We start from the raw sequence: 25,684 nt of genomic DNA on the forward strand, positions 1-25,684 counted from the left end.
CCTTCTCCCCCAGTCAAGAGATCTGGGTTAAATCCATCGTTCTTTTGCCCACTACGCCACCCCAGTTCAGACATGGCCATATGCAAATCAGTCTTGACCCTGTGCCTCATGGGAACAGTCCAGCCCGAACAGCCAAGCCATGTCTTCCCTGGACCGGAATCAAGCATCCTAGGACCGGTTTCTGGCTATCAGCCGTCATCAGCCAGGATAGCTTGACTCCAGTGGCGTAGTGAGCACGGGTCCCACGTCTGGGAATACCCATCCCACTTAGGGCGAAAAGCATTACAACAACCAAATGATGGACGGAATGCTGACAATGCAGACATTCTCCCCCAGTCAAGAGATCTGGGTTAAATCCATCGTTCTTTTGCCCACTACGCCACCCCAGTTCAGACATGGCCATATGCAAATCAGTCTTGACCCTGTGCCTCATGGGAACAGTCCAGCCCGAACTGCCAAGCCATGTTTGTTGTAACGTTAATCATTTTGTTTGTCGTATAAAACTGCTTTCTACCTAGATCGTCAGTCGGGTCATCAGTGAACCCAGAATGAACAAGTCCCTGTCCTATGTTGTTTTGCACCCAGATGTCTTCCACTACGATTGAACTGACAGATCAGATGCTGCAATTTTTGCAACAGACTCCAGCTACTGAAAACAGATCAATAGCTGCACTAGCAGTGATGGAGGGTAAAACAGATGCCCTGGCTGTGGACATCAATCTGCTTTGAATGGGTCAACACAAACGGAGAGTAAAAGACAGAGGTGAACATTGTGCATTGTTGACATCTCCGGTATCATGGCTGCAAACAATGACTGAGCTCATTCGGTATGTACTGTATAAGGCTGATAACACTGGAAATCAATCCATATATAACAACATACAGGTTATTGGCCTGCCGGAGCATGCTGGGAGCTCGAATGTGGAGCACTTACTGGGCAACTGTAAAACGTTTTTTCTCTTTTGCTTCTGTGCGACTGCCTGGGGACCAACCTAAAGGTGCTCTAACTTGCCTTTCAAGCTCGGAGACTGGTGTGGAAGACTCTGTAACAGAGAGATATATATATATATATATATATACACACTTTAAAAACCATAGGTTTCACACATGTTATAGTTCGGTGGATATTTCACTCGTACAAAACCAATGAAATTCCCCCGTTATAGTTAGTTCAGATAACTATAACTTGCGCGCCCGCAATCCTGCTCATGACGTCACATATTACATCACTCATGACATGGTCAGTGGCATCACTCATGACATCACTGATGACATCATCCTTGTGATAGAGTGGCGGTCGCGCAAGTTATAGTTATGTGAACTAACTATAACGGGGGAATTTCATTGGTTTTTTACGAGTGAAATATTCACCTACCTATAACATGTGTGAAACCTATGATTTTTTAAGTGAATTTGCAAGGTTTTTTAAATGCTAATTCCTAACTACAACGTGTGTGAAACCTATGTTTTTTTCAGTGAATTTGTACGGTTTTTTAAATGCTATGTATGTATTATTTTTTGTATATATATATATATATATATATATATATATATATATATATATATATATATATATATATATATATATATATATATATATATATATATATATATATATATATATATATATTTTTTTTTTTTTTTTATGGTTTTTCACCGTGCGCGCACGGTGCGCGCACCCCCGCGATTTTTTTTTAAAAAAATTAAAATGTTTTTTTCTGCCTTCGGGGTCCTTCAGGGACCCCTGACAAAGGCTAGGGGGTCAGGAACTCTCTACCCTGCCCCTTTTCACATTCGCCACCTTCTTTTTTCACTCGCGCACTGAAAACAAACAAAATGGCGGCCGACACTTCAGAATTACGCTTGCGCACGTTAGGGTGCGCGGCTATAGATATTTATGTGCTTTAACTGCAATTTTCTCAGGAACTACTGAACAGATTGACTCCATATATGCAAAAGGCACATCCCTGACCTGAGGACTACCTCTCTGCCAAATTTCAAGTAATTCTGTTCAGCCGTTCGGGCTGTACCTTCGACTAAAGGTCCTATGGGAAAATGCATGGGGAAAACGCGTTTTGGGACCCCCCTTTTTTTTTTCTCGGCCCCCTTTTTTTTCCTCGGCCCCCGCTTAACGAATCCCCCCCGAGACTTTCAGGGTAGGAGCTGAGTGGAGCGCCCCATTCGTTTTGAAAATTTCGCGAAGATTCGTCAACCGGCGCCAAAGTTATTCAAAATAGAATTTTGAGATTTCCTAAGGAAACACGGTCCCAACTATAACTATCTACTGGCGACCGCCAGTAGATTATATATATATATATATATTTTCCAACACATTTGCGGTAATATTGGTGTGCTGGCAAATCGCTGGTGGTGCACAGGAATTAGCGCTCAAAATGTAGAAAAATTCTCCCAAACCTTCTTCTGATTAAGGAGCCTGCACTCGTTGTTATGGGTGTTTCTCCGGTTTATTGCATCATTTGCATCAGACAAATGCTAGAGCATGAGAGGGACGCGTTTCGGCAGTCACGCTGCCTTTCTCGACCTCCAAAAAAGGCAGCATGATTGCCGAAAACCGTCCCTCTTATGCTCTAGCATGTGTCTGATGCAAATGATGCAATAAACGGGAGAAACACCCATAACAACGAGTGCAGGTTCCTTAATCAGAAGAAGGTTTGGGAAAATATATATATATATATTTATTTAACTAGTTTTATATAGCACGAACATGACCCAAAGGTATCGGGTATCAGTGAGCTTTACATAGCGCCGGTTGTGTTACATGAGGACACATATATGCATATCTGTGTCTAAAGTATTATTCAGGCTTAGACTTCTGTGGCAGACCATGTGTTGCTCATTGTTTTGAAATCACGAATATCATAGCGAGAGTGGTATCAGCAGAAAGGAGTACAGGAGCACCAGGTTCCAATCAAAGCAGACTGTGTATTCAAACTAGAGATGGTTTGGAATTTCCAGCACACAGAAGTACTGACATTGTGTGTTCTTGGTGGTGGTGAATAGATCAAGCTAAGGTTTTCCTCATTTTTGGAAGAGAATGCACGACCCCACTCTGACCAGTTTGTCGTAATATACCACATGGTGGTAGTGTTGTCTGTGAACACCTGAACCAGCTTTCCCCTTGGTGGATGGGAATAAGGCTTTCAATGCCAAACGGATAGCTCACAGCTCCAAAAGACTGATGTGGAGATGGGCTTCCAAGACCAGAGTCCTTTGATTTCCACCTCGCACATGTGGTTACCCTAGGCCAGAAGCTATGAATCAGTCACCATTGTCAGCTCTTGGTAGGGAGGCGAGAAGGGTCTGCTGCTGTCCCAATAACATTCAGTTAGCCACCATTGCAGGTCTTTCACAGTCTCCTTCGAAATCTGGACAAGTTTGGGGAGATTCCCCTGATGCTGCACCCACTAAGACTTCAGATTCCACTGCAGAGCCCGCGTATGCAATTGAGCGTGCTTCATCAGCAGGATATCATCACCCCCAGCAACTTCAAAATTAGACTCACCAAAATCCAGGCTGAGGATGAACCATCTGGATCAAAGCCCAAATGTCCTGGACTCTCTGCTCCGGGAAGTAGGTGCAGAATCACACTGTGTCCAGAATGGCTCCAATGAAAGGATGTGTCTGAGAAGGAGTCAGGTGTGACTTCAGCATGTTGATAGTAAACCCATCAAATGCAGGGGGTTTGCCATAGTCTGGGGATGGGTGAGGACTGCCTGGGTAATACCCGCCTTCAGCAGCCAGTCATCAAGGTAGCGAAAGACTGGAACCCTTGACCTTGGAAGCGAACCTTGACCCTGTGTTCAGGCAGGTCACTCCCCACGTCGCACAGCTAGCACCACCTGTCTGTGCCGTGCCTCTTTACCGCTGCTAACGCAAGTTCTAGCGTCCTGTGGCCACTCTCGCCTCGCTTTTGGTTTTACGGTTTTTTCTCTCACCTTAATTTCGTCCGCTCTTCTAGGCTACTGTGCTACCTCCTGTTGGCTTGCTTTTGCCCTTTTGCACCCTTCTATCCCCGTAGCCCCCCGGTCCCGCTGTGCTCCATTTTCCCCGCCGCTGCGTCCCAACCCCCCTCGCTCACCCATTCGTCATCCCACCCCCCTCCCAGCTTCCCCCCCACCTCCCCTTCTTAATGGCGGCCGCTGCGCTGTGAGGAGAGCGACCCTTGACCCTGTGTTCAGGCAGGTAGCTCCCCACGCCGCACAGCTAGCACCACCTGTCTCTGCCGTGCCTCTCCACCGCTGCTAACGCGAGTTCTAGCCTCCTGTGGCCGCTCTCGCCTCGCTTTTGGTTTTACTGGTTTTTCTCTCACCGTAATTTCGCCCGCTCTTCTGGGCTACTGTGCTACCTTCTGTTGGCTTGCTTTTGCCCTTTTTTGCACTTTTGCACCCTTTTATCCCGTAGCCCCCCCCACCCGGTCCTGCTGCGCTCAGTTTTTCCCGCCGCTGCGTCCCCGCCCCCCCTTGCTCGCCCATTCGTCATCCCATCCGCCTCCCAGCTGCCCCTCCCTCCCACCTCCCCTTCTTAATGGCGGCCTCGCACCTAAGGCAAGCCCGTCTGTGCCCATCCACGCCTGGCCCGCGCCAGACCCCCTGGCCCCCGCGAACACCACGACACCAGACGCCGCCAACCTCCTCCACGCACTCAACGCCGGCTGCTCTACCACCTGCAGGAACTGCAGCTTCATCGGCACCCAACGTTGCCATAGCCATCCCAGATAGCTACAAGATCGCCCGCAGGGACCGCACCAACGGTGCAGGAGGAGGTATCGCCATTGTACACAGGAACACCCTCAGAATTTCGACCAGCACTGAAGACACCCTCAACACTGCCGAACACCTGCACTTACAGATCCACATCGATCCCAACACCACCCTCAGAGGAACCCTTGTGTACAGCCCCCCCGGACCCTGGCAACAGTTCTGTGACTCCATCACAGACGTTGTCAGCTCGCACGCCTTGGCCTCCACAGACTACTTCCTCCTCAGAGACCTGAACTTCCACCTCAAGAACGACAACAACAGCAACTCCATCACACTGCTGGACAACCTCGCCAACCTCGGTCTCAAACAGCTCATCAAGAAACCCACCCACTCCGCCAGACACGTGCTCGACCCCATCTCCTCTACCAGCAACCACGTCACCTTCAGCCACACCACCGAACTCCACTGGACCGACCACCGCTGCATCCACTTCTCCTTAGAGAAAAACACTGCACACAACCACCCACAACGAATATCCCACCGAAGCTGGAACTGGGTCACCGAAGACCAGCTAATCATCACCCTCGCCCGAGACCCACCAAGCGACCACACTGACACCGACACAATGGATCGACGACTGCGCCAACACTCTCGCCCCGATCAAGAAACCCTCAAACAGGCGCACCGACAGAAGGACCAGCTGGTTCACCATCGACCTCCAGACATCCATGCAGACCTGCTGAAGAATCGAGAAAAAATGGCGCCTCGAGCAAACACCAAACAACCACACAGCCCTCAAGAACGCCTGTCGCAGGCACCACCAACTCATTCGAACCGCCAAAAGGACCTCCTTCAAGGAGCGCATCGACAACAACGCACACACCAGCAAAGAGCTCTTTAACATCGTGAAGGAACTCGCCAACCCCTGCCCCAACAACATCCCATCGTCACAAGAGCTCTGCGACTCTCTAGCCACCTTCTTCCACCGCAAGATCACAGACATCCACGACAGCTTCAACTCTCAGACCCCCCACCCTTACAGCCGCCGACAATGCAGACTCACCACCCCCCGGTCACACCGGCCTCCTGACCTCCTGGAACCACGTCAACGACGAAGACACCCTCAAAACCATGATTACCATCCACTCCGGCTCACCGTCAGACCCCTGCCCCCACCACATCTTCAACAAAGCGAGCGCCATCATCGCACCCAAACTCCGAAAGATCCTTAACAGCTCATTCGAGACCGCCACCTTCCCAGAAAGCTGGAAACACGCAGAGATCCACGCCCTAACTCAAGAAACCCAAGGCAGACCCAAAGGACCTCAAGAACCTCCGGCCCATCTCCCTGCTGCCATTCCCGGCAAAAGTCATCGAGAAGACCGTCAGACACTCGAGATTCCTCAAAGAAAATAACACCCTGGACTCATCCCAGTCCGGATTGCGCAGCAACCACAGCACCGAAACCGCCCTCATCGCCGCCACTGACAACATCAGGATCCTGCTGGACAAGGGCAAAACAGCGGCCCTCATCCTCCTAGACCTCTCGGCCGCCTTCGACACAGTCTGCCACCACACCCTACGCACAAGCCTCCACACCGCAGGGATCCGCGACAAGGCCCTGGACTGGATAACCTCCTTTCTCACCGACAGAACCCAGAGAGTCCGCCTCCTACCATTCCAATCCAAAGCCACCAAGATCATCAGCGGCGTACCCCAGGGATCATCCCTCAGCCCGTCCCTCTTCAACGTCTACATGACATCACTCGCCAACATCATCCGATAGCACAGTCTCAACATCGTCTCATACGCAGACGACACCCAGCTGATCCTCTCCCTCACCAAAGACCCCGCCACCGCCAAAACCAACTTCCATGAAGGAAAGAAGGCCGTCGCCGAATGGATGAAGAACAGTCGCCTGAAACTAAACTCTGACAAGACGGAGGTCCTCATCCGCGGATCCACCCCCTCCGCCTGGGACGACTCCTGGTGGCCGGCCTCGCTGGGAGCTGCAACAGCACCCACCAACCACGCACGCAACCTGGGGTTCATCTTGGACTCATCACTGTCGATGACCAAGCAAGTCAACGCCGTCTCCTCCTCCTGCTTCAACACCCTCTGCATGCTTCGCATGATCTACAGATGGATCCCCACGGGAATCAGAAGGACGGTCACCCAGGCACTTGTCACCAGCAAGCTGGACTACGGCAACGCCCTCTATGCTGGAACCATGCGAAACTTCAGAAGAGACTCCAACGCAAACAGCACGCCTCGTCCTCGACATCCCCACCACAGCCACATCACTGCCCACCTGAGGGACCTGCACTGGCTCCCAGACAACAAAAAAATCACCTCCAAGCTCCCCACCCACGCTCACAAAGCACTCCACGACGCCGGGCCAGCATACCTCAACAAACCACTCACCTTCTACACTCCCAACCGCCAGCTTCGCTCCGCTGACCTCGCCCTTGCCACCATTCCACGCATCCAGGAACGACCACCAGCGGCATATCCTTCTCCCACCTCGCCGCCAAGACATTGAACACCCTCCCCATCCACCTGCGGCAGACCCAGGACCTGCGGACCTTCAGGAGACTTCTCAAGACCTGGTTGTTAGAGCAGTAGCAGCTCCCCCTACCAGCGCCTTGAGAGCCCCACGAGTGAGTGGTGCGCTCTACAAATGTCTGATTGATTGATTGAACCCCTGACCTCCATGGTGCTCTGCAACCACTGCCATCACTTTTGGAAACACCCGAGTAGCACTGGTGAGGGCAAAGGGGGCACAAGAAACTACTAATGCTTGAGGCCTACTGTGAACCGTAAATAACCCATGTGGGCCTGCAGGATGAGGATATGAAATTAAAAGTCCTGCAAGTTCAAAGCTACCATCCAGTCTCCAAGGTCCAGGGCAGATAGTACCTCTTCCAAGGTGAGCATCTTGACTTTTTCTTTTTTCAGAAAGACATTGAAAGGGCGCAGGTCGAGTATGAAGTGGAGCCCTTTGCCCTTTTTCGGCACCACAACAGTCACATCCTGACTCTGGGGCCAGAACCCTCTCAATGGCTCCTCTGGCCAACAGAGCCTGACAGAGCAAGGAGAGATGGTCCTCCAACAGCTGTTCTGGGGATGGTGGCGAGGGTTTCACACATGGAAGGGCTTAACCCCTGCACACACTTTGAGGCACCCTCTGGTAGGAGGGACTTTGGTCTATTGGGGAAGCTGGTTCCTGCTCGCAACTGAATGGTTATACTGGGTGGAGGGCTCATTAAAGCAGCTTGGAGGCTGTGGCAGCCAGAGGTGTGGGGACTGGGCAGCGCACTGGCTCTGGCTCATGCATCCTTTGTAGGATCCACAACCCTGTTCACAAAAAGGCTAGGAAGTCTGCTGGGGTGGGGGATAAGGCTGGTATTGTGGATGCCCACAGGAGTCCCAGATAACACCACTGAAGGGATGAAAGGACTGCTGTTATGGTCAGGAAGAAAGAGAGAGGCTTAGGGGTATGTTGGTTACCCTGCTCTCGTGAAAACCCTGGAGCGTGTTGTCAGCCTTATTGCCAAATAAGCTGAATCCCTCAAAAGACATATCAATCAAGGATGATTGGACATCCCGATAACCCAGGAGACTGCAAGCAACGGTGGTTACGAAGTGCCACCGAAGAGGTCATGGCCCAGTGCAGGGAGCCCATTGTGTCTAGTCCATACCTAATGGTGATCTTAGCTATCCCCTGGTCGTCGACCAGTGCTTTGTTCAGAATTGCATTGGCCTTCTTCAGGAAGCATGGGCAGCAGCTGTGCAACCGAATACCATAGAGCAAGGGAATATCGGCCCAAGAGGGATGCAGTGTTCACAGTCTGCAAGGCGAAAAATGATCTTGCCAAAAGGTATCCAGCCTCTTGGATTCCCTCTCCGGTGAGGAAATGAGTTTGTGTTTAACTTCGCTGTTGAGGTCAGCACTACCAGGCTCTCAGAGGAGCAATGCTGGGAAAGGAAGACTGGGTCCCCCAGCGTGAGACAATGATGGCAGGCAATCATGTGATGCACAAAAGCCACTCTGCAATGTTTAGGCCAAGCCCCCCGCCCCCCAGAAGAACGTCAGTGAGGGCCTCATTAAAGGGGAATGAAGGCTCAGTAGTGCTCGTTCCCAGGTGAAGCACCTCTTAAGATATTGTTCTTGTCCTCAATGGCTGGCAGTTGTAGGTTAAGGAACTCCGCTGCCCGAATCATCACAATGGCAAAAGATGCACCTTCCTGCGACATAGGGCTTGGAGGCGAGAGAATGCCAAAGTCTGTGGATGCATCAAGCGTACTGGCATCCCACAGCTCCTCATGCCAGTTCTCTCCCTGGTCTGGGTCCTCCTCAAAGGTCCTCACACCTCATAATCATCATCCCCCCTTCAGAAACAAAAGGAATGTCAAAGTGAGTCAAGTCCAGGGGTTGACATGGCCTAGGCAGACCTTAGTTAACGTTGGACGGCGCTCTCTCAGAGTCTGAAATAAGGATAGGCTCATTGTTGAGTGGTAACCGCATCGGAGAATTGGGGCCATGGGGGATGGAGGCACCAGTGTCAGCGTTAGGAGGCATCTGGGGGCTGGTCAAGAGGGCCAAGCTCGCATCTGGGGGGACCCACTGAAGGTGACCCAGCAGGAGCACCTCTTGGCTCCATGGGGCCCAGGGCATGCCAAAGAGAATTGTTCACCCAGAAATAGCAAGCATGGTGTCATTAAACTCTTTCAACTGGGCAGTGGTGGCCTGGAGAACTTGGAGTAGAACAGAGCGTACCCGGAGCCGGCTCTGCAGAAGCAGGACCTAAAAGCACGATGTTTGGAGGGGGAGGTCGATTGAACTTCTTCCTGTGCTTCTGGGACTTACTCGACTTAGAGAAAAAAAGTATTGGAGAACACAAATCATCTGCACAGGAACTGCTTCTGAAACAACCCAGATGTTCGGAATGGGACTGAGAACAATGCAGAGCATTCTTCTGCCACCCCACCAGGAGCTTCATCATCTGCTCGCAAATCGTCTTAGGATGCATCGACTTTCACTCTGTGTTGACCTTGGAGTAGGGGTCACACCCCAGGCACCAGAGACTGACCAAGTGGGGATCAGACACAGACATCGGTCAGTGACATTTCCGTCGGTAGGATGCATGTCCCTAACACACTGAGAACTCACAAAACAGGATCAACAAAAAGTCGGAAACAAAAGTGTCAAAAAAAGGCCGGGGTAGCTCTCTGAATCTGTGCTGTTGGTGCAAACGAAAAGAACAGATGTCAGCTCGCCGATAACATCTGCATTCTTTAAGGGGTTTGTTGTGTTTTGGAGGCACCTCCTACTGTCCATGATCATCCATGTCACACTGACCAAAATGGTGATGCTTTCTCTGTATACTGATATACAAACTGGATAACAGCTGGTTTTACTTGTGAATTTGGAAGAAAGGAGATTATTTGTAGCCTTTGTAGATCTTAGATCTGCATTCAACCTTGTCCCCAGGCCCAAACTATGGGAAATTTGAGCCAGGTTTGGGGTCTTGTCAGGGCTCTTCAAGATTATAAAGGAACTCTATGTGGACAACTTTGTAAGACTAAGTTGAGGAACGGGTGGTGAACGAAACGAACTGACGAAATACCTACAATGAGAGGAGTACGCCAAGGTTGTGTATTGGCACCTACGCTCTTCCTCTTGTATATTAATGAATGCCTACCCTACCTGTCTGATTGTGAGAAGGATTCTCCAAAGATTAAAGATAGTAAGATTCCATGCCTACTATTTGCGGATGATACTTTGTTGATATCTAAAACATCTACAGGATTATTAAACCTCTTAGAGAAGTTTACGCTCTTTTGTAGGGATTATGGCCTGGAAATTAATTAGAATAAAACTAAGCATATGGTCTTTGGAGGTAAAAAGAAAAAGAATAGAAGAAACATAATGCTGGGTGGAGAGTCCCATGAAAAGGTTTCGGAGTTTGATTATTTGAGAGTGAATCTGGAGGACTCCCACAAATTGTCAGCACAGATTTTTTTTAAAGTACCCTTCGTTTAAAACAGGGTGCAGGCCATCATCAGTTTACGAATAGAGCCACTACTTTCCCAATAGCCCCTTCAATTGAAATCTACAGAAGTCACGCTTGTGGGGCCGCATTATATCTGGCAGAAATTTGGGGCACTGTACACTAAACTCACTTGAAGTTGTAGAGATACTTTCCTGAAATCGTTATTAAGATTTCACACCAGTACTCCATCATTGTCCATTTGTATGGATCAAAGTATGAGATCTAGTTCAGATATTACAATATTGAGACCTATCCTGTATTGGCTAAGGGTATGGGCAACAGAAGAATTAGAAGCATATAGGGATTGGCTTCAATGCCTTCTGGTAGGTTCATGTGCTGATAAAATCCTTTGCAGGGCCCATATAAAGCGCGGGCTTTTTAAGCTTGGTTTAGGCGACTTTTGGTACCACATAACTCAGAAGAAACATTAAAAGTGGCTTATTGGAACTTCATCCTGGGGGAAAATACAAAGTACGCCAGCAGATAGTTTGACAGACTTGTTTCTCGACCATAAATGCACTTTTGAATTAGATTCTTATTTAGATGTGGTTCTCAATTCTTATGCATGTTCACTGTACATTAAATTTAGGTTCGGAACTTTATCTGTATTAGCTTTGAATAGTACTTGGAAAAATTGTGCCATTAAGTCAAACACCTGACCTATGGGATGTGTAGTTGAGAACTCTCTTGAACACATCTCATTTCTTTTGTCCTGCTTATACAAGATAATGTGTCCATTGGATCAAACCATTGTGTAAATTGTTGGGATTGAAGGACCACCAATCACTAATGCTAATGCAGATTTGATACTATTAGCCCAATTGTGTTTTCAATTTCAAAATTCTTACTATCCATATGGCATGTAAGAACAAAGCGGATTGTTAAAGGATGAACTTTTATTCCTAATAGGACCAGTAATGAATATCATTACCTTTTCTTTTTAAATTAATCACCTTTGTTAGCAGGTCTTGCTCTTATTTTATATTGTAATATATACATTTTTGTATGTATTATGCCTTGTATGGTTTGCACAAAGCCGAAATAAAGGAAAATGATAATGACCGAGTTAGCTCTTCGGATCCGCGCTGTTGGTGCGAACGAAAGGAACGGATTTCAGCGCGCCAACAACTTCGGCTTTCTTTGAGGGGTTTGTTATCTTTTAGAGGCATCCCTTCTGTTCATGGTCGTCCATGTCAGACTGACCAAAACAGTGATGCTTCCTCCGTAAACGGATATACGAACTGGATAACAGCTGGTTTTACTTGTTGTGAATGCAATTGCTAGACCTACTATGGAATGAGGGTAAGAAATAAGTAGACCTGAGCAAACTTGTGCTTCCACGGATGGACTGTGGCATGACCGTTCCATACACTAAATATTTTCTAGCAGCACAATTGCAATGGCTGGTATATTAGTTTGCCCTAGTACAAAAAGCAAGGAGGCTAAATAAAAAGCTAGGTTGCTACCAACTATAGGCACTTCTTTATGGAACAAGGGGGCAGCTAGCGAGCCCCCTCAAGCTAGGTTGCTGCCAACTATAGGCACTTATTTATGGAACAAGGGGGCAGCTAGTGAGCCCCCTCAATGTTGGAGGCACATATCCCTTCCTAGTAGTGGAATGTTTTTGCCCACAAACTTTATTGCATTTTATTATAGTAAACAGTCAGTACTACAGGAGTATGATGTCCTTCTCAGCAGCATACATTGTAGAATCTAATCAATTTCCTATCTGTAAATTGGATACATTTGTCACCATCTTGATATGTGTCAAAGCATATACAGTTAATGACCATGGCCATAAATTCAATTGTTCAACTATGAAGCCCCCCCCCCGATCCCCAACCAACTTAGGATCTGTGTGTCCCCAGAGAGCTACTAATATGATACTGGAAAGGAGAGAGGGGGCGGGGGAGTGCCTATGTGGGTGTAGTCCTATTTAATTTATCAATCTTGGGGTCACCAGTAAGCCTGGTGATTACAGGTGTGTGAAAACCATTATGTGATTTTTGGACTAATGCATACCCACTCACTGGGAGCCTGTCGCCCTCTCGCCATCCGGGGCATGCATCTTACAACTCTCCAATAACATGCCCCACTCCATTGACATTGGATTTTGCTTTCCTCCCATCTAAGGGCTACACTTTCGACAAGGCCCCAACAATATAGACCTAGTTGTGGAATGCTTTATGCTATGGAACTCCTCCTATGGTGTACGACAGGATGCTGGCTATTGGTGCACCAGGCCTATAAAGTTTGGAAATTCAGCTTAGCATCAACCAGCTCGAACCGGAAAGCAGGTTATTAGGTAGATGGAGGCTGAATGAGAAATGATACACAACCCTCTCGACCTAACTATGGACCGTTTTGTTGAAGCTACACCCTCTAACAACTATTGCAAAAAAAGTCCTCTCGGTCTGAGAAGAATGTTCTGGAAAGATGGTTGGCAGGGTAATCGTCTGCTTAAGGTGAAAATCTGAAATAACTCCATGCAGGAAATAAGGTTGAGTCCTTAAGGAAACCTAGCTGTGATTAAACACTGTATAACACTTAAGTCTTGAAGACAACTCCTCAATCTACCAGAAATACAGTCACCCAGGAATGCCACTCGTCAGGATAAATACTGGTGATATGACTTATGTAAAGGCTCAAAAGGTGGTTCCCCCCCCACTCCCTTATTTTGATGAGACAATGTTAAGCTTGCTGTACAAATGGTGCTGGCAGATTTGCCATTCAAAAGAACAAACATAAAAGTCTGATATGAGTAGAAAAGAAGGGTATAAGACATTCCACACTCCGGCAATTCAATCAAATCCTGGCAGACATAAGGGGGTGCTCTGTATCTACATCTCTAATTTACTGGAGGTGCAAAAAATGTCTATGATAAAATCAACAAATTACTACCAGATAGGTCTGATTCATGTTGGCTCGAACGGTCTCCTAACTTTGATACATTGTTATAACAACATAGAGAAGGGTCATCTGGGGGATATCCTGAGACAGCTTAATGATGATATTGGTAAATTGAGACCTTCAATAGACACAGATATGATTACCATTTGGGGGGGTGATTTTAATGTCAACCTATGCTCTAAATCAGGACTAGGTGCCTGTGGTTTAACGACTGAGGAGGACGAGCCAATAATACACTTTGAACACACGGAGCAGGGAGAAAAGTTTAATGAACCCTTGTTTTTCCACGATCTCTGTTTTGCAAACCGACTGTGTTCCCCAAGAGCGGATTTTGATTACACCTTCATAGGTAGAGGCTGTCGGTCCATAATAGATTTTATTATTGTCCCAAATTGCTATGCAAATTGGATAGCAAACTTTAAAAAACACTTAAATGTCATTAGTGACCACCTGCTTCTAAGCACTGATCTAGCATTGCCAGACGCACCAACTCAGCGATTGAATAATAAACTGGTTGGGACCCAGGGTGTTCATCTCTCTACCCAAAATGGATATACTTTGCGTTGGGAGAGATGTAATCCGGTTGAGTTAAATAAGCAAATCATCCTTAAGCCCTATGATTTAATTTTAGCCTGCCTCCAGGAAGATTCTTCGTATGATACCACCTTGAATGAATTTTTACAGATTACCTCAATTGTTTAAAACACGCTCAAAGTTGAAAATAGAAGTAACCGAGACCGTAAAAATGGGTGGTTTGATACAAATTGCACAAAGTCATACTCCCGTTTAAAAGAGGCTCTACACAGGACTGTGAGAGACCTAGATGAGATCAGGGAGTGTAGAAAGTTCTATAAACACAGCGCGAAAAATCCACAAGAAGGAATTTAAAAAAAATCAAGCTTGGACGGCACTTCATGACGCTTCTCTGAGTAAAGATTGTTCCCTGTTTTGGCAGGCAGTAAATGCGCCATTTTTTAAAACAAAGGATGTTGCGACAAAAGCGGTCGCAATAGACGAAAAGATATGGATAGATTTCTTCTCGAAGGTCTACAGCATTGAGGGACAGGAGGAAATCAATCCGGATCTATCAGCTTCCTTGTTAGAAAATTCTAATACTTTTATACCCATTGAATTACAAATCTCCCTTGACGAAGTGACTGAGGTATTAAACGCAAGTAGAGGTGGCAAGGCTCCCGGACCTGATGGGCTTCCCATCGATCTATTCAAATCCACCCCATTACTCTGGACACCTTTGATAACTAGGATCTTACAAGCCAGTTGAGCTTTTTGAAAACATGGTCAGAGTCAGTAATTGTCCCGATTTAAAAAAAAGGAGAACGTGAAAACCCGGCATGTTATCGCCCAATTTCCCTTCTCGATTCTTTAATGAAGGTTATGGGAAGAGTTGTTTTGAATAAATTACAATCTTGGGCTGATGAAAACAACATAATAAGCGATGTGCAATATGGCTTTAGACAAGGGCTGGGGACAATCGAGCAAGCCTTGAATCTGAACATTTTAATTGGGAAGAACACTCAGGCAAAGGGCGGGAAACTTCATGTGGCGTTTGTAGACTTAACTGCCACATTTGACTGTGTAAAACATAATAAACTGTGGAGTATTTTATCTAATCTTAAGGTTGATCCGGATTTGATACAGTTTTTAAAAGAATTATGTTGGAGCCGGCCTCGTGGCGTGGTCCTGTTCCCCCTCGCTAAGCCGCACGAGGTCCCATGCACCTCGGGGCTCCTCCATTTTGGATTGTACGTTACTCTACGTAACCACCTACGTGACCCCGCTCCACCCGGCCTCGGTCCCAGCGAGACCCGACATCAGGGCGCCAACCCCTGGCCAGGGGGATACCACGTGAACACCTCCCCACTCCCGGCGGAGGGCAGTATCGATGGGACCCCCAACCGTCCTTCCACACCTAGGTGCGATCGCCCCACAGCTCTCTTGGGCCTGGCGCCTCTCCTGCTGGGCGTCTGGCCGCTCCCGACCCGGCCTCTCCACCCCCCCGGGCGCAAGGGTCCGGACATCAAAGGGCTCCAGACCTATATCTGGGGCGACCCGGCAACAAGACGGCAGTTGTATCCCGGAGTCCAGAGCCCTGCTGATCGGATCGCGGCTGACCCTACGGAGAAAGACTCATCCTGAAACTACACTCTGAGCCCTGCTGACGACGTCGCGTCTCCATCGTGCTTAAAAGACCTTCACGAACCTTTGGGGCCCTGCTGACGCTGTTGCGGCCCGACCTTGTTGAACTTACCATCAGAGCCCAGCTGACCTCGTCGCGGCTAGACCGAAGCGGACCTACCACCGGAGCCCTGCTGACTGTGTCGCGGCTCGACCCAAGCGGAACTACCACCCGAGCCCTGCAGACACCGTCGCGGCTCCCCACGTCCGAGCTGCTTTGAGACCAGCACGCAAGGTCTGGCACAGAGCCTTCCCGTACCAGGCTGGTACTAAGACTGTCCCGCTACCCTACCCCCACAAAGACATTGAGACTCTTCTGGATCACTCGATCCCCCTGTAAATATATTGAATGTGCTACCATTGATAAAGTACCAAGATAAGTAACTGATACGGAGTCCTAAGTAGTGGTGTTACTGGGCCTAGTATGATCACAGGAGAAGGACCTCTCCTAGGAGGCTTCTCGGCGACGCTCGGCTATAACTTTGCGGTAGGAAGGGGCCCCGGAGTAGTCCCCCCGACTCCCCGGTAGTCCTCCCTCCAACAAATTATATTCCGGGGCTACCGCCAAGGTGCGCAACGGCTCTAACGAAGAATGTAACGCACCATTCACCGTGGATAGGGGGGTGCGACAAGGCTGCGTGCTTGTGCCGTTTCTTTTTACTCTATATACTAACGCATTGGAGCAGGAGCTTAAAGGAACAGCGCAGGACCCACCCGTATGTCAACAAAAGGCCGATAGTTTCCCTTCTCTACGCTGATGATGCGGTACTTATGGCCCGCACGCAACTAGGTTTGCGGAAAGCACTTATTTTATATACATGTTTTATGAATAAGCTAGGACCGAAATTAAACGCTAAAAAAACTTTTATAATGACTTGTGGGCGTGGGAGAAGCAAATGTAATAGCCTCCAAATGGTGGATAAAAGGGTGGACTCCACTAATACTTTTTCTTATCTGGGTGTTTTATTTGCAAACACGGGCTCTTGGGGCCCAGCGGTGAAAAGTAGGAGTCTATTATTTATTAAGTCAACTGCTGCTCTTGTTAATTTTACCAAGAAAATGGGAAAAAGGCCCCCTGGTATTCTTCTAAAAAAATTTCAAGCAAAATGCATAAGCATTGCGATTTATGGGGCGGGAATTTGGGGCTTTTATGATGTCTCTAGGATCCAACGTCTAGAAAATGCCTTTTTACGGTTCATTTTAGCTGTACCAGCAAGCTCCTCGGTTTTTAACTGCCACAGCGAGCTGGGTATCCCTTATGTCTCGGATATTATAAAAATGCAACCTGTCCTGTTGTGGCATCGCATATGGACCACTAGCAGCACCGGTTTAAATAGACAGATAATAAGGGATTCTATGAATCTGGACCATGTTAATAAGTTTACATGGTTGAATTATATCAAAAAATGTCTGAGTGACATAGGGCATTCTGATTATTTTACCACCAAAAAAATGTGTTCTATCCCGAGGAAGGAGCTCAAATTAACCGGTTTGTCCCATTTAGAGTCACTTAGAATCACCCAGGAGATGAACAAGAAGTCTGTAGTACAACACTATTTGACTTTGACTACGTATGACATTCAACCGTACCTCATATGCTGTACCGAGGGATATGCTAGATATCTTTTAACTCGCTTTAGGTTCAACACTTTTCATCGTCTGGTTAGTTACCCAGGAATAAACGATTGGACTAGAGAGCTTTCTCCTTGCCCCTGTGATAACGTGTCACCACAATCTACTATCCATGTGACACTGTTCTGTAAATTTTACGCATCTGAAAGAAAAAGATGGATTCTCCCCTTACTAATACAGGCAGGTTGGAGACAATGTAATCCAGCATTTTTATATTTACAATTTTTAGACAGTGTACTATCTGTATGTGTCATGACCGGTTTTCTGAAAAATACACTGAGCTAGAAAAAGTGTAAATGCGTAACGCTAGGAATGCATTGCTCTACAGGCTAATACACCTTACTTGAAAGCACTTTATGACAGATATTTGTATTTTAATTAATGTATTTTATCAAATGTTTTTTATCTATCTTGTTTTTATGAATATGTATGCTTTTGTGATTTTAAATGACTAAAAATCGAATAAAGCTAAATTTGAATTTGACTAGAAAAGAAGATAATGTTGTGCTGTCTCTTCTTGGTAGGTTCTTGGGGGCACCTGCAGCTGAAGGCACTGGCCATACAGACATCGGTAAGATTTAGGTAACCATACTACAGATACTTAGGAACCTAGAAGTCAAGCTCGAGAATGTCATGCTGGGGTAGGGCAACTTGTCAGTGTTCCTGCTAAGAAAGTCCAGAAAGCATGGAAGCCTACCATGTGGGTGCAAAGAAAGTTGAAATAGGTAAGGGTCTGTCACTATGAAGGCAAGCCTTGAACAATAAGAATTATTTCTCTATTACCCAATGAAAGCAACAACCACCAAGAGGATTGAAGCTCAAAATACCAAACATGATGAAGCAGGACTAGGATGTTCCCAAGATGGCGCTCTTGTGAGCTCAGGCCATCCAACTGGGAACAGCACTGATGGAGGTAAGGAGGAACACCAGGTGAATGGAGCAAGAAAGAGACCTGCCCACGGGATATATGCCTCTGCACTGCTGATGCTAGGAAAGACATCATAGCAGCATGTCCTGGGAGGTGGGGTGAGACCGCAAGGAGGTAGTGTAGCTCCACAGGATACAGATGGCAGACTACTACGGGAGCACCTGAATGCTGCAACGCTTCCACAGAGTTAATAGGCATCACCTCTGACTGACCCTGAGCATCCTGATTAATAAAATCATGCCTTCCTATGCCAAGTCATCATGAAGAACCAGTTATGTCCTGGGAAACTTTTAAAACCCTACAGATAACCCCGAACTGTCCAATCAGAACATTTTCTCTGCCCCTAAAATGTTGCATGCTATTATGAAGTAAGAGGGAATAAGGGTATATAATGCCCTCATCCGCAATTGGGTGTCGTCAATGGCTTTTGATCGTTCATGGTGCTAGGTTGCGTGAGCTGTTGGCAATTTATTGGTTTGCCTTGGGTTTATTTTTCATATGGGAAGAAATTTGCCGTGCATTCTATATTTCGTCTGACAGTTTGATCCTGTGCCGTGGGTCAGACAGCCTGTCCTGGGAATTGTACCTGAGAATGTGGATAACTCTCTGTTTGATCAGAATTCGTCATCTTTGGCAAACAGGTATTTAATTGACTGTGTTTTCATGCTTATATACTAAATGTTTGCTTTCTCTTTAAATAAACTAGATTTATATTATGAGCTGTAGTGAATAAATGTGAATGTAAAGAAATGTATTATTAGATAAACAAAATTTAACTAATAAGAAATGAGTTTGTGGTTCTTTTAATTAAATTACGAGAAATGCAAAATGTTTCCTAGGCTTTTATTGATGGTTCTAAATCACCATCAACCAGTCCAACTAATTGGTCCATCGATCAAGTGGTGGAGTGCCTTGATGTTAAGGTCAGGATTCTGAAGATGTATAGGTATAATGTAAAGCAAATTAATCCTGATAAGTAATAAGGTCCCCACATGTCCTGCGCTTTTCTCCTGTGTGCAGATTCAAAGTGAGTTTGATTGAATGAGTGTTGGTGTTATGGGCCCCACCAATGAATGAATGAGTGGTTGTGAATAAGAATCTGTGACATAAGGAGAATATGTACATTTTAGTGATTTGCGCTGCATCAGATTTCTTGGTAGCAGATTGATGGTTATTGACCAGTTTGGTGATTAGTAATGGTTATTTTGACTAGTTTAGTGTATATAAAACCCCTATATTCAAAAGTTTATGTCTAACACTTTCTGTTGAGTTGGTGTTGTGTTTTATGTTGTCAATTGTTTTAAAGACTTCCGGGAAGTAGGAAGTCGGTTGCCCTGTATGCAGGCAGGGGGAAATGTGTGGCAAGTGAAGTCGCACAGTGCATTGTCTGATTTCAAAGTGGTAACATCGTCGTGTGTTATCTTTAGGGACATTTTACGTGTGAGAGTGGTGAATGGATAGCGAAGGCCACCTGTGAAATTTCAGCCTTAAGAACAGGAGTCAATTGTGAGCTCTGAACATGCTTATCCCTGGGAAAGTAACAGGTCTTCCCCATGCTTGTAAGAAGGGTAAGGTAGAGGGAAGTGCTACTTTATCGGCGAAACTGAAAATTCTGTAGTAGGGTAGAGGTAAGCGCTGCCTGCTGGAAAGACAGAATTCTTGTGTAAATGAACAAAGCTATCTCTTTGGTTTAGCAAACAGGCAATGGAGATGTTTTATGTGGTTACTAATGGATTTTGATTGAAGAAAACGTAAGAAAAGCTTGCAGATAGAATTTTGTAAAGGAGGGGTCAGCAAGAGCAGGAGTAGTGAGAGAGGTTAACGTCAGAAAGACCGCGCTGGATTGGTCAGCTGCAGACCGACAAAGTGTTCAGTGATCGGTGCGTGAGTGTGAGACGCGCTGGGAGTGGAGAATTACCAGAGTGACGTAGATGCGCTAGGTTTGGTGCGTTAGTGTGAGTCGCGGTGGAATTGGAGAATTTACGAGTGACGCAGACGCTCCGATTGGTGCGTTAGTGTGAGTCACAGTGTTAAGCAGATTGTAACTAGGGAACGGCAGATACTTCCTCCACCGAAGACGCCTGCATCTTTTACGGTAGCGAAATATGGTTATCATACTTGTATTTGGTTGGAGAATTGGGCAAAGTCTTCCAAAGATGGAGTATTAGCGTTTCCGGAAAATGGTTTATTTAGTTTGGCAGTACTACGAAATTTGAGAGACAGAATGATGAGGTTAGAACTAAAACGCAGACCTACCCAATTCAAGGCTTTGACTGAATGGGAAGAAGAGATGTATGAAAGGGAAAGGCATCGGAGTGGAAGAAGGTATAATTATATATTTGGTAGACATTGTGGTCAAGAAAGTCATGATGACAGAATGAGAAGATGGCGAAATGCGAACATGACTGATGGTAGGTTTCCCCTGGGAAATGCTGGACAGATGAGGGGTATAAAATGCACAGAAAAGAGGAATAACACAGGGTTAGAAGGTTACAGATATGGAGCGAGTGAATCGGAGGATGAAGTGCTGGAGGACATATTTTATTTAAAAAAAACCTCCATATAACAGGATTCTGAGTTGGTGACGCCAAGTGCACCGGCAAAAGAGATTGTAATGAATAAAAACTTTGAACAAATGCCACCTAATTTTGGGAAAAATAATCCATTTAAAGATTCGAGTGTCACAAACCGAACTGAAAATGAAAATTCTGCAGAGTTAGCTAGAACTACACTGGAATTAAGGGAAAAGATTAAAGAATTAACAAAGAATATAGAAGCAGTGACTGTGCCTGTAACTATTGGACCAGTGATACTAGTTTTTGATAAGCAAAAAGATAGTGAGCATTGTTCGACAGTCCCATATAATTGTAGTATGCAAAAGGAGAAAGAAAGGAGTAGTTTAAGAGAAAATGATTGGAAGGTTACTGCTGGAATATCAGGATTAAGTACCCCTAAAAATGTAACTGTAAAACAAAGGCCAGTAAGTAAGACACCTATGGCAACAGAATCAGCAACGGAAACCCCAGAGGGAATAGCAGATAAAATGAGAATAGCGACAACCCCTGTAGGACCCACATCTGAAGAATTAAGTGATTGGCTAAGAAGTTTACAGAGAAAGGACACAGAACCACAACCTTTAGATGTGGCAAAATTAAAAGTGACTTTAGAAGAGTTAATTGTCGGAACAATTCCAACTGATAAATTAAAAGCATACCAGGATGAAGAGATATTGTTTTTATGTAAAAGCATAACTTGGAGAGCAAGGACTTTGCATGAAAAATTAGAAGAGACAGAGAGCGAAATGGGAATTGATTTTGAAAAAATAAAGTAATTACAGAAGCCATACAGGGTAGATTTTTCTGAAAAGGATATTGAAACTTGAATACTGCAGGGAGATTGACCCAAATTAAAGAATTAATTGCATTAAGAAAATGGGGTGATGTGGATCGATGCAAAAGTAGATGGTTTAGAAGAAGAGAAGAAACTACAGACAAGGCCTCTTTGGCTTTCCACATGAGAGAAAAAGGGCCAATAGTAACAGCGTGTTCAATGAGAGAAATTCCTGGAGGAGGATATGTACATGTTCCATGGCCTAGACAGGATATTTTGTCATTTACAAACGATTTTCCGAGATTGAGAGAAAAAACAGTTGAATGGTACAGACAGGTAGATAGGTTTGTCAAACTTTCAAAAGGTGTTGTGGATAGATTTGAATGAACTTTTTGATATAATTGTGCCTGCAGACTTATGGGCAGAATGTAAGATTACAATAGATTGGCCAACACAAGAGTATCCTAGGGATCCTAAAACGGGAGCCCCAGATCCAGAAGTAATGAAAACATATGATCAGGTAATTACTTTTTTGAAAAATAAAGTACCTCCGAAAGAAACTGACTGGGTAAAGATTGTCCACTATGCGGACAGTTTGTAAACAACGCGAACGTGCCTGGAGGAAGAATTACTGTCCCTTAGTGAAAAACCAGTATCAGGCTGCTATCAAAAGCTACCATAAAGCCATACAGCTAGCGCGTACTGCCTTCTTTACCATTCAGATAGCATCTAGCAATAACCCTACAAAATGCATATCTAAGATCCTCAGTGACCTGAAAAAGAGGAAAGATCCACACACCTCTTACATCACCTCCGGAAAACAACGCAAGGAACTCGCTACTTACTTTATCCAAAAAGTTGAAACTATATACAAAACTTTCTCCAATTGCTCCTGGATTTCAGAGTGCCCTTTAATCCCTACTACTTATGCCACTCTGGAGATCATTCCCCCCATCTCTCAGGAGGGGTTCCTTGATTTCGGCACCAAAGTCAAATCGGGATCTCCTCTTGACCCCTTGAGACCAACTCAATTCAGAGAGTGCCTTTCCGTTCATCTCACCCCTTCACTTTGTTAATGTTATATGATATTTGTTAAGTGCTCGTACGCCCGGAGGCTTCATGGCGCTGTAGGAAGGAATAGGCGTGGCCATCGGTTGGTGGAGAAAAGGCAGCTTAGTGATGCGCCTGGGAGAAGAGCCAGGTCTTCAGAGTGTCTGAAGCTGAGGATGTTGTCACTAAGTTTCAGATGAAGAGGGAGAGAGTTCCAGAAGGCAGCTGCAAGATGGTCAAAGCAGCTGCCTCCGAGACGCTTCTTCTTATACGAGGGGATAGTCAGAAGGGCTTTATGAGCAGACCGGAGGTTGCGGGAGGGGCTGTATTTTTTAAATAGGTCGCTGATGAAAATGGGGCCAATGTCGTGTAAAGACTTGAAGAGGATACACCCAGCTTTGAAGGCCACGCGTTGCTCAACCGGGAGCCAATGCAGCTGTTTCAAGCCAGATCTGACTGATTGCCTTCTAGGGATGTTCAAGAGAAGTCTGGCTGCCTGGTTTTGAACCAGCTGGAGGCGTTTTAGCTCTCCAGTTTGGAGCCCGAGGTAAAGACTGTTGGAAAAGTCCAATCTGGACAAAACCAGGGAGATGACGATCTGAGTGAGGGCAGCTTGGGAGAAGAAGCGGGCGATTTTTTTTATTTTCTTCAGCTGAAAAAAACTGGAGGAAACAACAGCTCCGACTTGTTTTTTCAGGGAGAGATCCTCACTAATGAAAATGCCAAGGCTCTTAACCGAGGAGGATTTAGATGGGGGGGCACCCATGAAGGAGGGCCAGAAACTGGGGTTCCAGCTGAGGGTGCTCTGTCCAGGCAAGACCAGTTCGGTCTTGCCTGGGTTAAGTTTCAGGTGATTGCAGCTCATCCAACTCAAAATGTGGGACATGGTGTTTTGGAATTCTACCACAGAGTCCTTGGTGTTCAGAAGAAAGATGAGCTGCAAATCATCGGCGTAGTTGAAAATGGTGACCTTAGCGTGCCTGAGGGAGTACAAAAGAGGGCGTAGATACAAATTAAAAAGCAGGGGAGACAACGAGGAGCCTTGAGGTACTCCACAGATGGTGGGTATGGTGGGAGCTGTGAAGGAGCCCAATCTGACCGATTGAGTTCGGTCAGTGATAAATGAACGGATCCAGCTCAGCGCAGGGCCCCTGAGGCCTGCCTGTTCGACACGGTCGACCAGGATGGTATAGTCGACCGTGTCGAAGGCAGCAGAAAGATCTAAAAGTACCAGAGCTTGATGGATCCCTTCATCCACATTCCGCCTCAGGGTATTCTGCACCGAGAGGATGACCGCCTCAGTAGAATGGCAAGGGCGGAAACCGGCCTGATTAGGTGCTAGATATTCCGAATTTGAGGAATGTGGAGATGCTGTCGCATACATGAGATTCCAAAAGTTTACCGCAGTATGGCAGCAAAGATATAGGCCTGTAATTAAGTGGGTCTAATGGATTGGCTCCTGCCTTTTTTATGAGGGGAATAAGGAGGGCTTTCTTAAAGTTGTTAGGAACTTTACCCTGAGCAAGTGAGCCATTCAGCATGGGAAGTAGGCCCCCAGGGATGCTGGTACCCACTTCTTTCAGGATGTAAGGGGGGCAGATGTCATCAGGGGAGCCGGATTTAATTTTAGAAAGAAGTTTAGATAGGTTAACGTTTTCAATGGGGGGGTAGGAGTCCAGAGTAGCAGGGTTGTAAAAGGTGTCTGCAAATAAAAGGGGAGACTGAGTGGTAGGAATGTTTTGTTTAATGGTGCAGATTTTGTCAAAGAAAAAGGAGTTTAATGAATTACAAAGTTCCTGAGTGGGAACTGTCGGGAGGGAGGTTCTGTCACTGGTGCTAAGATCTTCCACAATGTTAAACAGTTCCTTGGATTGATTATGAGCCTTAAGAATTTTTTCGGAGAAATAGTCGGTTTTGTGTTTTAGGATAAGCTTTTGGTAGTTTTTGCGAGCCTTGCAATAGTTAGCCCTGTCTTGTTCTAAATAGGCTGTACGCCACTTGCGCTCCAATTGACGGACCTCAAGTTTGAGGGTTTTCAGAAGAGGTGTAAACCACCTGTGGGCGTCATTGGGGCGAGAGCGTGGAAAGTAGGTACAGGGGGCGTGAGCGTCCGCTGCCTGAAGTAGCCACCCTGAGAAAGCTTCTTCCATCTTTTCGATGTCCCGGTCAAACGGGGGAAGGGAAGAAGTTAATGAACCAATAAAAGCGGGGACATCAACATTCTTCCACCTTCTAGTTTTTCCTCCTGGCTTGGGCAGGGGGTTTCTACTTCTCCCGGTAGTCATAGTAAAATTGATCAGATAATGATCCGACCAAACACAGGGCGTGATAGACTGAATAGCCAAGGAAATGTTTTGGGACCAGATTTGATCTAGGCTGTGCCCTTTGACATGAGTAGGAAGGTGAATATGTTGAGAGAGGTTCATGTCGAGGAGGGTTTCTTTCAGCGTGGCTGCCTGAGAGTCAGACTCGGCGGAGTCCAGCCAAAGGTTGAAATCTCCTAGCAGCACAATTTTATTATGGGAGATTATCAGAGGAGCAAGTTGTTCAGCTAGGGAGGCCGAAAAAGAGGGTGTATTTTGGGGGGGGCGATATATAAGGATGAGAAGTAATGATCCAGTATTAGTATCCATTTTAAAGATCAAGTTGTCTGTTCCTGATATGTCAAAGGATGGTAGAGAGGAGACTTTATGGGTGCTGCGAATAATCGCAGCACCCACTTTCGACCATTAACTCTTCATTCAGCATGGCATCGGTCCCCACAGTGTGGAAACAAGCCAAGGTGCTTCCATTGCTAAAAAAACCTCTTTTGGATCCCACCAAATCCGAAAACTTCCGTCCGATTTCCCTCTTGCCCTGGG

The 25,684-nt window shown here is 46.3% G+C and overlaps 2 protein-coding genes across 5 annotated transcripts in view; one reads left to right on the forward strand and one right to left on the reverse strand.

Moving 5' to 3' along the window:
• The window catches only part of MIS18BP1 (MIS18 binding protein 1), a 772,466-nt gene that overhangs the window by 83,161 nt on the left and 663,621 nt on the right, over positions 1-25,684 (forward strand). For 2 of the 3 annotated variants that reach the window (XM_085627029.1, XM_085627031.1), the window contains exon 3: positions 18,040-18,086. The gene's annotated coding sequence lies outside the window, so the exon portion shown is untranslated. Of the gene's footprint in view, positions 1-18,039; positions 18,098-25,684 lie in introns of all 3 variants that reach the window. The other variant, XM_085627030.1, reaches the window with a different exon arrangement.
• LOC146799479 (uncharacterized) overlaps positions 1-25,684 on the reverse strand; it is a 165,390-nt gene that overhangs the window by 36,994 nt on the left and 102,712 nt on the right. The window lies entirely within an intron of this gene.

The sequence above is a fragment of the Triturus cristatus genome, chromosome 9, assembly GCF_964204655.1.
Source record: "Triturus cristatus chromosome 9, aTriCri1.1, whole genome shotgun sequence".
NCBI lineage: Eukaryota > Metazoa > Chordata > Amphibia > Caudata > Salamandridae > Triturus > Triturus cristatus.